Source organism: Chaetura pelagica, unplaced genomic scaffold (assembly GCF_000747805.2).
Source record: "Chaetura pelagica isolate M959 unplaced genomic scaffold, ChaPel_1.0 scaffold48, whole genome shotgun sequence".
NCBI lineage: Eukaryota > Metazoa > Chordata > Aves > Apodiformes > Apodidae > Chaetura > Chaetura pelagica.
In genome coordinates this window covers 1,003,492-1,016,396 of record NW_009954241.1, presented here as the reverse complement: position 1 = coordinate 1,016,396, position 12,905 = coordinate 1,003,492, and positions in this window count along the sequence as shown.

Sequence of the window (12,905 nt, the reverse complement as noted above, 5' to 3'; positions counted from 1 at the left end):
CCTGCCATCTTACTGGGTGTCTCAGTCACACAAGTTGAGCTGCGGAAATTGAAGAGTCAGGTAAATTGAGCCCAATCCATTTAGGAGTGAACTCACAGGCACCCTGCTTTTTTTATGGTTAGTTTCATGTAGTGATAATGAACACCCATGTGGCATTGCAACCTTCTTATTTACAGCACGGAAAAGCTTTATCCCTGCAAGGGCAGAGCCAAATGTTTTACAAGCAAGCACTCTGCGCATTTCAAATGAACTGTTTCTATCATTCTAGCATTTGATAGTAAGAACTGAATAGCATGATTATAGGTGAGGAAGTGGTGGTGTTTGGAGGAGATGATGATGGAAGAGTTTTTCAGTAAACAAGCAGAGCTGGGAGCTTGTATCCAGCTCCTTCTGCAGCACTGTGACCTTCCCAGAAGTCACTGAAGGAAATCTTCAAAACATAAGAACATACACTGAGCATATCCTAACCAAAAGCAAGTAGCATGGAATGGAGTTCAAGTGTACCTGGCCCATAATTATTGTAGGAGATATGGACAGGGCTCCTCTGATCTGAGCTCAAGGCTGGCAGATGGCTGCAGCCATGGAGGTAGCTCTGAACAGATTACTTTGGAAAAAGAAATAAAAATCAGCAACAGTTTTTTTCTTCTGCTGCTGCAGCTCTTGTTTAAATTAGTAAGGCAGCTACACTGGGCTATTTTTCTCTTCTCAGAGTGCAGAAGATTTGAGAAAGGCTGGTCTGTGGCCCAGGTGCTATGGGATCTTGCCTTGTATGCAATAAGAAATATTTTAACAATCGCCCACTCCTGCAAAATATATAGAAGGCAACTTTATTTAATAATACATATTTGTATGGAGAGCATTACATTAGAAATTGTTACTATTTGGACGTGTGTCAGGATATGCTACGTAGATAGACAATGTAATACATTACATGAAATATTGCACCAATGGTACTGCAACCCACTGCACTTCACTCTAAAATCACTTTTTCTTGTCACTATCTCCTGTCTCATAAGTAAGGAGACAATATGAATATGTTTATAATATGCAGAAGGGGCTTTTCACTGGTGTGAAGCAATTATGTACAATCCACATCGCACTGGGCGTTTAGCCAGCCAGGGTTGTAGGCAAGTGCCATATGTCATTTCTCAAGAGCATGATACATCATTGCTTGCATATTTTAACCACACACATTGGCCATCCATTTCGTGTTTTTATCTGTGGATTCTAAATGTTTCTCATTGCAAGGTCTCTGCCTTCTGTTCTCTTTGGAAATCACTTTGCTGATTGTGGGTACTATCATTACAACCAAGAGCAGAAATGATGCCATATCCTCATTTCATGTAAAACTGAAGGCTGTATTTGTGAGATTGGTGTGTCATTATGATGCCCAGAGGATCTCTGCAAAACTGAGGAATAATGCAGTTCCTTCATTAGCAGATTAAGAGGAATAACACCCAAAGCAGTTACTGAAAAGGGTAATATTTCTCTGGACCTTACTTGCAGGTGTCTGGCATCTTCTGTAAGCTATAATGAGACAACAGTTCTGTTTTATCTGCCTATTTATTCCTCTTGCAAAATTCATCCTTGAGCAACTTTTTTTTGGTTTATTACATTATGAATGACCAAGTGATTATTTACTTCTTGGTCACCAAATGAATCCTTGAAAATGAACCAAACAAATGGAACTATCACACTGAAATCAGAGTGACATTTCTGCATGGAGTGTTCCATTGGATCTGCAATAAAATACAATTTGTGGATATGGGAGACTGAAAAATGTGGTGAGTTAAGAGTTGTAATTTTGGAGACAGAAGCTCTTGAGCAAGTAACTGTGTGGTAAGGATTTTCCTCCAGGGGATAGGAAACTAGGATTCAGTTCTGTCCTTCTCAGCAGGATTAATCCCATGTTTTCTGGCTTTCCTCCTCTCTGTGCAGGTAAACTTCTGGCTGACCTGCTTCTCTTTGCATAAATAACTAAAGAGTTCCTAGAACTGGAGTTTAAGGCCCTTTCTCCAGGTTAGAATGTGATTCTCACAGTCTGCCTCCACGGCTTAAAAATTTTGTATCATCACCAGCATCACCCTCCCAGCAGTGCAGTGGATCCAGCCATAAAAGTCTGGCCCAAACTACCTAACAAATTCACTGTGGATATACAGATAGTCTGGGCAATGATTGAAACAGTGTTATTCCCTTAGAATTATCTTTGTCCTGAACAGTTGGTAGTGTAAAAGACACAAATCAAATTAAGATAGCTGGAAGACCCCAAACTGTCATTAATAGGGTTGCATACCTCCTGTGTGGCACTTTCCCTGTAGTTTTTCTGTGTGGAGGAGTTGGTCATCTGAATGTTGTGAGTAATTGCTAATACAGATTTAGTGGAGGAGGAGCTCTGAAGAAGGACACAAATGAGGATCTGTTAAGAGATGCCAGTTACAAGATTTCATAGCTGCTTTATGCTTTGAGAACAGCAGAGGCACAGTGGCAAGACTGGCAAAAAGAATCCAGTTTGTCACTTCACCCATACACCGTACAGCCCTGCCATCAGCACAGCATCCTGTTCTGGTTTCCTCTCAGTCACCAGCCATCCCATCCTTGGTTACAGCTTCAGGTCCTTGGTCAGCAATAAGTGAATGCCATCCCAAGGGCTGAGAGTAACCCTTGGAATTACACTGCATTTATTACCTGATGAGCAGGTCTCACCAGAGCAGATTAGAGAGGCAGAATCACCTCCCTGGCCCTGCTGACCACACTTCTTTTGATGCAGCCCAGGATGAGGTTGGCCCTCTGGGCTCCAGCACACACTGGTGGCTCATGTTGAGCTTCTCATCAACTACCACCCCCAAGTCCTTCTCCTCAGGGCTGCTCTCCAGCCATTCTTCCCTCAGCCTGTATTTGTGCCTGGGGTTGTGCTGACCCAGGTGCAGGACCCTGCACTTGTCCTTGTTGAACTTTATGAGGTTGGCACTGACCCATGTCTCCAGCCTGTCAAGGTCCCTCTGGATGGCCTCCCTTTCCTCTAGGGTGTCTACACTACACAGCTTGGTGTAGTGAGCAAACTTGCTGAGGATATGTCACCAACAATGATGTTGAGCAGCACTGGTCCCAGTACTGACCCCTGAGAAACACCACTCATCTCTTGCCTCCAGCTGGACATCATGAACTCCATTCCTGCAGTCATGTCTCTGAACTTCACCAAGTGTGCCCCTACATTCCCTGCTAATATACTGGTTATCATCAGCTCCTTTTTTGCTGTATCATACTGCTACTGTGGCAGGGAAGGAACAAATATATGAGACAATATCAGCCAAAGACTCTAAAATTGTTTTCTTTGCTCTTCCACTGCACAGGAACAAGAATAATCAGGAGAAGGCCTTCGCTGGCTTAAAAGGCATTTTGTTTAGACTTATACGGGGAAGAGAAGAACAGTTTCCCACACACCATCTTGTTTCAGTCAGTAACAGTATCTTCACTTGCAGCTGGAAATTCATTACTGATGATATATTGGGTTCTTATCCTTAGCTGTCTTTTAAATACGTAAGCTGACATGTGAAAATGGAAGTATAAGCAAAAGCTGAGATCTCTATTATTAGGTTTTTAAGTCTATCTCCCAAGTTTGAGTTCAGTACAGGACAAAAGATATCTGCATTCAAATATCTTACTGCTGTACTTGTCATCAATATAAATGTGGGATGTTCCCCTTTCAGAATATAGGACTGTGCATCAGAACAAGTCATTAGCTGCAAATGACTTTATTTTACGCAGCATCATTTGCTGCTGGATTTGCGTATACTTTTCTAGTGACTTCACCTGTCAGCTGTCATGGTTTCTGCAGTATTTTAATATTTCACTGTTCAGAGCTAAGCAGGCTTATGAGATCTCGGATCATTTATCAGTATTCAGTGTGGAATTTCATTATTCCGGGATGGATTATGGAGGCACAAACTGTTATTCTAATGACTTCCTTGCAAGTGACTAACGGTGTCTTACCAGGGGCGTTTTATGTAGCTGTGCAGCATGTTTAAAATAATACAGTGTGGGGTGTGCAGTGGACAAGATACCAACATTTGTTTCATTTGTATTCTAGGACACAAGGGTATTAAGGAGAAATGAAATGGCAGCTGCAGCTGTTGTAGGCATTCCCCAAAGGGATAGTGCTAATAGGATGGATATCTTCATCCAGAGCTGAGTTAATTTTGAAAGCAGAGGATGAAAAATGAAACTAACCACATACAACAAAATCTTGGATAGTGGGGGAGGGGAGCAAGGAGCTGCCCTCACTAATCTGTGACATCATTGTGATAAAAAGGGAAATCTTTCAACTAGAAATCCTAAAAGAGGTTTTGTGAGGCAGCTGAAGTAGGAGTCTGTCTGAAAAAAAAGAACACTTTGGGGAATTGTATGTCTAATGGACAGTGTTTAGAATCTGCAAATACTGTATCTATATCTACAAAATCTATACCTAGAGTGCTGTAAAGGCATTGCTCAAAAAATGAGTAACTTTAAATCTTTTTTAGGCCTGGCATTAAAGGCTGTATTTTGTATATTTATGCTGTAGGTGAAATATGGTGATGGAAATACAAAGTCACAAAATCTACAAGAGAAATTTAGGTTTCAGTCAGGCTGTAACTTCATTTTTACTAGATTTATATTCTGCATTTCTTCTAAAATGCTGCAATTTTTTAATGGAGCTGAAGGTAGCTTTTCATTTTGTCTCTGGGAAGCTTTCAGTCTGCCTCCTAGATATCAGAGTTTATTCTCTGTGGAAATTTGCCAGGTACAATACTGTGGAGAAAAATGCCTCAAACATTTATTTAACCTATGCTTGACTCTCCACCCAAAGACCATGATTCACAGGAAAATGTCCTCATGTGCAATGATTTCTGCCCTGCACACTGATGGATTTGTATTTCTTAAAGATATTTCTGCTGGTAATTCTAGAATAAAAGATCCCAGAGGGGCAGACTCACAAGCTGTGGTGATGGCATGGGGGTTGTCTAGGCAAGACTAATTCACCACTTGGTGAGCTAATAATATTACACAGAACAGATCTAGAAAACACACATCCATTTACAGCCTGGCTCTCTGAGGCATAGTCAGCCTAATGCACCATTCTGGTCCTTGAGTTCTTTTTTGAAACAGACTGATACTTAAGAAGCACAGCAACCTTGTCCTCTAAGGTTTCTTGATGAAGGATTTCTTTTTAATCTCAATGGTCTGTCCCTATGAAACTATGGAAATCTGCAATGCTTGGGCCTTTATGCAGAGCTGTCCAAGTAGTCTTAGGCAGAGTCTAAGCAAGAGGGGTGCTTCCAGAATCAAATACTAGTTGATTTTGTGAAGTATCATCCTGCCAGTTACTCAGTCATTAAGGAGTCGCACAGGTGTCTTCAACTCTGTTTTAGGCTTTTTGAGGAGCTCGTGAAGAAACAACAAATGTGTGTCTGAACTCTGTCCACCTCTGGATATGTTTGAGCAGAAAACATTCACTGTTGGTATTAGGCTATGGGAAAATATTATGTTACAATATGGATATACCATATTAAGTGTACCAAGATCATAGACAGGTACCTTATGGGAATGTACTTTTGTAGTATAATTATCCTGTCACTTCTGAGTATGTCATAGCAGGTGCCTTGGAAAAGAGATTATTAGGACTGAATTTGGTCAAAGGTGCTAGCTGTGCTCTTTCTGCCATCCTTTATGGTCCTTTTTTTTTTTCCCCCAGTTCCTGTCATTCTAGGATTTTCTGCCCAACTTGTGTGTCATGAGGGTGACTGTCACTAGTCCTTTCCCTAGTGTAGTATCAGAGCAGGTATGTGGGTAGATCTACATGTGTTCACAATTCAAGGCAAGGCCCCACTCCCTGTGTTGAGCATGGTGGGTAAATATGTCTGTGTCATTTATATTAAAATAAGAGATTGGGCCAAAGTATAAAACTCAAATCTGGGGTTTCAAACACCCATTACCTGCAAAGATTCTGAGATTGAGGTTCTTTTGTAAAATTTGAGTCTGTTCAGGGTCTACTTTTCCTGGGTTTGCTGGTTCAGAATACCACTAAAATTTGAGAAGCTGCTGATTTAAGTTTATTTTGTGCTAATTTTGGCTCAAACAATAAGGAATATATCTACCCATTTAAACCAATTATAACTAATAAAATCTTGATTAGACATAATGTAACATAACAAAATAGGCTATATTAATATATACAGCATTTGAAAGTGAAAAAAGTTTTTGTTCTATACAGTATATAATCTTGGTAGGATATAAGAGTAAATAAATCCTCTTTGTAAGGTTTAAATGTATTCAAAACAATAATTTTTTACATCTTTTTGGAGAAGTGGAGCAAAATTCTGTAAGTTTTCACTTTACAAGATAGCAATCTTTCATTTGCTATGGTGAAGAAAAAAATGGTTGCTCATGATCACTTGATCAAACTACTGCTTTTTGGGTTTTAATTTTCTTTTTCTGTTTAGTCCCTATTGAAATACTGTAGAAGCTGTTGCAAGGAGCTTGTAGAAACAGAGAGGATGGTGGGTTCTTTATTACCATCCAGGAAGCTCATATTTTCCTTTAGTTCCCTTCCACTTCTGGGAACATATCATGTTTGCTAATAGGAAAGTTTTTCATGGATAGAAACATTTTTCTTGTTTTTTTTCTCTTCCTCCCTGTTGCTTTCACCATCAGCATAATTAGTTACACTAATTACAATATAATTAGTTATACTAAGCTCCATATTAAAGCCATGTATATTACCAGCTGTTCTGCAGGGAAAAAGAAAGAAAGAAAAAAAAAGCCAAAAAAAGCTATGCACCTTCAAAGTAACCTCGGAAGATCTGAGGCAATATTCTAATGGATAAGCAGCTACAGCTGCATAGAGGGACAAACCCAAGAGGGAGAAGAGGGGTTTGTTTCTGAGGCATCCGCAGTGCTGTTCTGCACCATGGAAACGCTTGTCTCAGCCCCTGCAGTGGAAGCAATGAAGGATGAGGTTAAGTGACACGAATTATCTCTCCATCAGAGCATGAGGTTGAGATTTTCAAGCCCAGTGCTCAGAGGTTGCAGTAGCTCTGTGTCAGCACCAGCTCCTGCAGCATCACTTAGCATTGCATGGACAAAGCCTCCCCCAGGTACACACTTTCCAAGGTAACCACTTTCTGCAGCTAAATCAAGGCTCTTCGCAGGGCAAGAAGACAAACTGAGAGAACCAGTGAAGTAAAGTGAGGGAAAGCAATCAGCAGTACCCATAATACTGTTCCTGCACTCCATGGTGCCTGTGGAGTTTAATGGGGCAAAGTCTGGGTTCTGGGTAGTAAGGCAATTGTGCCCAAATACCTGAATGCAAAACTGTGTACACATGATACCGATTTGGGGGCAGCTTTTCTCATCATATTGCAAACCCTTCCTGAAGCTTGCCTGTAAATTGGACTGCCACATTCCTATTTAAATAAAAAATTGTATGAAGACCAACTGCTGAAGTAGCACCCTGCTTGGCTCAAGTTCTTGTTTTATTAATTAATTGTAATGAGATAAAGGGAGATCATATGAAAACTAGTCACTTCTAGCACCTCAGGTACTTTTGCCTGTCCTGGTGGTGCTTCACAGGTAATTGATAATGACACAGCAGCATCTCTGAACAGGGAGCTGCTTATTAGGTTACAAAACACTTTCCAGAGAAGGAGTCTTTTGATAAAACCTACTGTAATTAATTTTCTCCCCTTTGAGAGAATGGAGGAACTCTCCTCCTACACCCACCTTGCTTCATGCCCAGTGCCACACTGCCTGTGCTGTGCAGGCAGGGAACTCTGTCAAGCAATATACACTGCAAGACTGGAGCCAGAGCAACCATCTGGCTAATTAAGGTGTAGAACTGGCAGAGACGAAGGTGAATCCTGCTAAATATTCACATCACTCTGCAGGGTATAGGAAGAAAACTAATGGAGCAGAGAGTGATTTGGGCCTCAAAGTGATCAGTCCTCTGCTTTTCCCACGATTTCTGAATAATTTGAGTAAAGTTGGGGGTTTATTTCTTTGTTTGGTTGGGGTTTTTTGTCATTACTCAGTGGCTTCATTGAGTAACATTTATGTTAAAACAGTCAGGAACCACTGTGGTCAAAATTCCTCTGTCCTGCTGCTGGCTTAGCCACAGGCTTCGTATGTGATGGTGAGCAACAGACCCACTGAATACTTCAGGTTATTTAAAATAATTACCACCCTGTGTATCAGGGCAGAATATGGTATAGCTGTTTGGAAAACATTAAGAACAGGCTTTACTCAAAACAAGAACTGGTTCTTTACACCAACATGCCTGATGAAGTAACCTATATAAACTTTGTGTTTTAAAATAGCCTTCATATTTTTTCCTGTTTAATGTTCTTGCTTGTAGCTGTTCTTTAAGGGAAAATGTAAGGGAAATATATTTTGAAACCCTGTAACTGAGCAGACCTTTCCTTTCTAATATAATTGACAATAGCATAAAAACTTCTATCTATAACTTCCATAGCTAGAATTTATCTTCAGGCTCATGGCAGGGAGAAATAGCAGTAAGTCAACACATCAGCTACCAGATTTATCTAGTGCTTTTTCTGTGAAAACTTTTTCAAATTACAGTTACCCACCATTTTAGAAAATGGTTGCCTTACCAAATGATGCAGCACGAGAACAGATGTCTGGAACAAAACTGATGATGCTGTGGATCAGTTGTCCATACTATATGTCTTCCAGGGGATTTCACTCCAGTTGATTTCTAGATTGGTCTTGAGAAAAGAGTCCCCAATAGTGATAATCTAATGATCCTCCAGTTCATTTTCATTTGCAAAGAATCCAAGCTGTATGTGCCAAGACAGCTTTCTGGTGTGACCCAAAGCACAGTCAGGTGAGCATTAGTAGGAATTCACCTGCAGAGTGCCCTCCTGCTTGGAACTTAAACGCTAGTGTAGCTACACCCTTCAGCTGACACTGATTTAGCAGCAAGAATTTGTGGCAAGTACACATTAGAGGACTGTGCCTTCTCTGCCAAAAACAGCCTCAGTACTTTAAGCCTCCCCTAAGGCCTATGAAGCAAAGGAAATCTGTGTTTATCTGTGATCTTAGTTAATTCAAACAGCAGTTATTTGGAACAAATCGTAATCATTCCTTCCTGTAATGAATTCAAATATTCAGATTGCCAGATGGGTTTGAACGAGTGACAGCCCGATTTTGGCTTACAAAAATAATGATAAAAAACTTAAATTGAATTATTTATGCCCCTCATCTACAGGTAGAGTTAAAAATGAACAACACAAGGAAATGTCTTGAGGAATAAGGGACCTCAGACCACTATGTAGTGTTTGGGCCATGGATTCCAGGACATGGAGCCTTAATACTGGGCGGTAGAAAAGGTGCTATTTGTGTCCATGAGGCAAGCTATAGAATTATCAGTCATGTCCATGTATGTTCAGTGTTCATACAGTTTCCCCAAAAGGCCTTTGACTTTGACAGTCTTAATCAAAACTACCTTGACTAATGTCTAGCATTTATATTCAGAATTCATCAATTCTCAGAGTGATAAATAATGAAGAGTATTGATCTTGGAGTATGAAATATGATCCTTTCCTGGGAAGAGGAGCTACAGCTGTAATAAACAAAATGTCTAATTAGATTAGATTAGGTGCCTAAATTCCAATGTTACCAGTGGCTTTGCACCCTCTGCCTTATTTGTTTGATTTGACTGAGTGTATATTTTCATTACAAATATGCCATTTCTTAGTTGCCTCTGTTGCTGTCTACTTCAGATGGAACATATCTGGTTTTGCTGGAAATTCTCCATCTTCTGGGACAACTATCAGGCTCTGAGACACACCAAGAATGAGGGAAACATTCATATTCACTATGGGACATCTTTTCTGGTGAAGCTCTTCTATGAGAAAATGAGAGGTGGGCAATACCACTACAAACAATAGACTTTTAAATATCCACTGTGTGTTGTTGCCCTGCTCAGGAGCCAATGGGGACGTCAGAGAACTACAGCTTTTATTTGCTAGCTTGGAAAGAAATATTTCTCCAAGATCAAACTTCCAGACTGATCCAGGCAAGTAGGACAGGACAATGCATGGACTAACAGGCAGTGATACCGACTGAATATGCAAAGGTTTGGGGTTTTTTTTCAAATTAAGTGTCTGTACCATGAATCAAAGGCAATAAGTACATCTTCAAGGTGCCTCTCCATAAGAAGGCTGTATCTAAATGCAATACTGATGTCTCTAGGATGTAGTTGTGCATAAATAATGAAATAATCTCTCCAACTTGTCAAGTAGTGCATGTATTGCTCTTGGCCATATTAACAATATAGAGGGCACAGGCTAGAGGAAACCGCTGTTTCTGGTTAACCCTGATGTACTTCTGAACAGAGGGATCTTTCTTTGGTGGAGATGATATCACATGTGCTTCTCAGCAGACTGTCTTTCAAGCCTCAGTGAGCCCTAAGGCTCCTCAACAGGAGAGCAACTGACAATAAAGCTCTGGTTTCTAAGGAGAGCTCTCTCTCTGTCTTGCTATCTTAACTGCACACATTAGTTGCCTGCCATTACAGGAATAATTGCACTTTGTGCAATTCATTTTCAGGTACTGTCTAGATATGGAAGGTGGCTGGTGTATATGTAAGGAAATCAGAATAACTTCTCTTTCTAAGACAGTACAAAGGAGTAAAGAGTGATTATTTTTCTTTTCTGCTAAACAGAAATTAAAGAAGCCTCTGTGCCAATGGACTTCAAATAAAAAGGGGACACAAAGAGTCAAAAGCCTTAGCTTTTTTTTCATTTTCTTTTTAATTTCTGACTTGTTCTTTTTATCTTAGTTGCTTGACATCCCCTTTATGCCTGGAGCTCACTGAAGTCTCTGTAAAACAGCTGTAAAAGGATTGCAGTATAAATTTTTCGTCAACAAAATCCTCCTCATCAGGTAAATTGCTACACTGAATAACGCCTGAAAGACAGCCAGCATCCTAAGAGAATGGCGAGGGGCTGAGAAAGGTGAGATTGCCAGGCCATTTGCAGATATAAGGAACGTCTTCCTATCATTACCCTCAGCCCTAGCTGACATTGCCCTCTGCATATGGCAGCAGCCAGCTCCACTGTAGTTTAGCCCACATAGGATATGCTGTTTTAAGAGCCCTGTGTCCTGAGGTCGCAGTAGTGACAGACAAAAACCAAGACCCTGTGGTATGCCTCTGCTGGGCTCCTCAGCAATGCCAAGTTTTGCCACTAGAACTTTTCTGTCACATACTGATGTTTCAGCATCCTCAGGACAGTGCAAGGAAAAGGGAAAAGGCATTGCCCATGTCCATAAATAAAACCTACTGCTCAGAGGAAATGTTAACAATGATACATTTCACTAAATTCTTTGCTCTAAAAATGTCTTCAAGTAAGGAGATGATCATGTTCCTCTTGCAGCTTTCCCTGGTTTTCTATCCCTCAGGCATAGCAGCTCAGGCCCATGCTTGTGCTTGTCAGCCCTCTCCCTCCACACCCCAAACCTGGAAAAAGAGCAGAAAGGGCAAACGGGCTCAGCAGCTCTAACTGTCAGACCATTTCTCAGTTTCAACCTGGGAGGTAATAGAAGGGCAGAGGAAGGGGAGCCCTTATAAATGAGTTGTGGTTGGCACTACTTGTGCTGCTGCACAGAGAAGGCTCTGCCAGCTCTTTCTGGGTTTTATACCTCAGTGGTGAAAAACTGCCAGAGGTTGAAACATGTCATCGGAAAGCTAAGCCTGCAAGGGCAGAACTTTAGTTGAGAGATGCAAAGCAGTATTTGTCCATCTGTACTTTGTGGACTGTGTTTTACAGGTCCCTTAAATTTGAAAAGCCATAGGTGTGATTCCTTCTGGTGTTGGACACCCAATCCCATATCTAAATAACTTTGGAGGAGAATGACTCATTCTCCAAGTTTAAGGCAATCTGACCCTGACTAATCATTTTCATTTTTAACACCATTTGCAATGTATACTGTGATGCCAATTCAGGTTGACCAGTTGTTTCCCACCTAATATACTGCAAATTCCCTGATGTGGAAACATCTGTATTCTCCTCTAATAGAAAACATCTAATACGCGAGGCACCCTCTTGAAAAAAAGTAGTTCAGAAACTTGGAAAAATGAAAAACACATGCTATTTATTAGATATTCTAAAGAGTCCTGTTGCTATGAGAGTTCTGGAAAGATATAAATGTCTTCTGATTTAAAATTAAGTATATTATCATACATGAGGGCTTCTTAGTAACCCTCAGCACAGGAATTCAAATTGCTTTATGAAAAGGAAATGTTAAATCTTCATAAAAGATCTGCAAGGTAGGCTAATACTGTCAGTTACTCTGAAAGGAGGGAAACTGAGGAGCAAGGGGGCCATCTCACTTGCTCATTTGCTAAAGGCAGAAAAAAAAAAAAAAAAGCCAACACTTCTGCTTGCCAGTCTTGTTCTACATGCAACTCCAGCAACTTTAAGGAATTACTGTTGGTGATATGACCCCTAGCACTGAAGCCTTGACCAGTCTCACAGGACCAGGAGGCATGTTAGGGCATGGAAATTCACCTCCCAGGTTTACTCGTGTGAAAACTTGTGAAGCAGTTGTGGGCCAACTTCTAGACCACTTGTAATCTTTGGTCTAGAGCAGGTGAAACCTTCTGAGCCTTGTGCTGATCAGTTGTAGTCCTGGTCCTCTGAAGTGGCCAGGCTCTCTTCCCCTGGCAATGTTGATAGGTAAGGAAGTGAAAGAAATGAAGAGGCATAAAAGTATATAGCTCTGTGTTATCAAAGGATAAACTTCATCTTGACCTGATTTCTAAGGAATAGTTTTCCAGCAAGATGACAGCAGCCATACTTGACTGAAGACTCCAGACCAGTGTGTATGGGAAGAATTCCAACAAGCCTGCT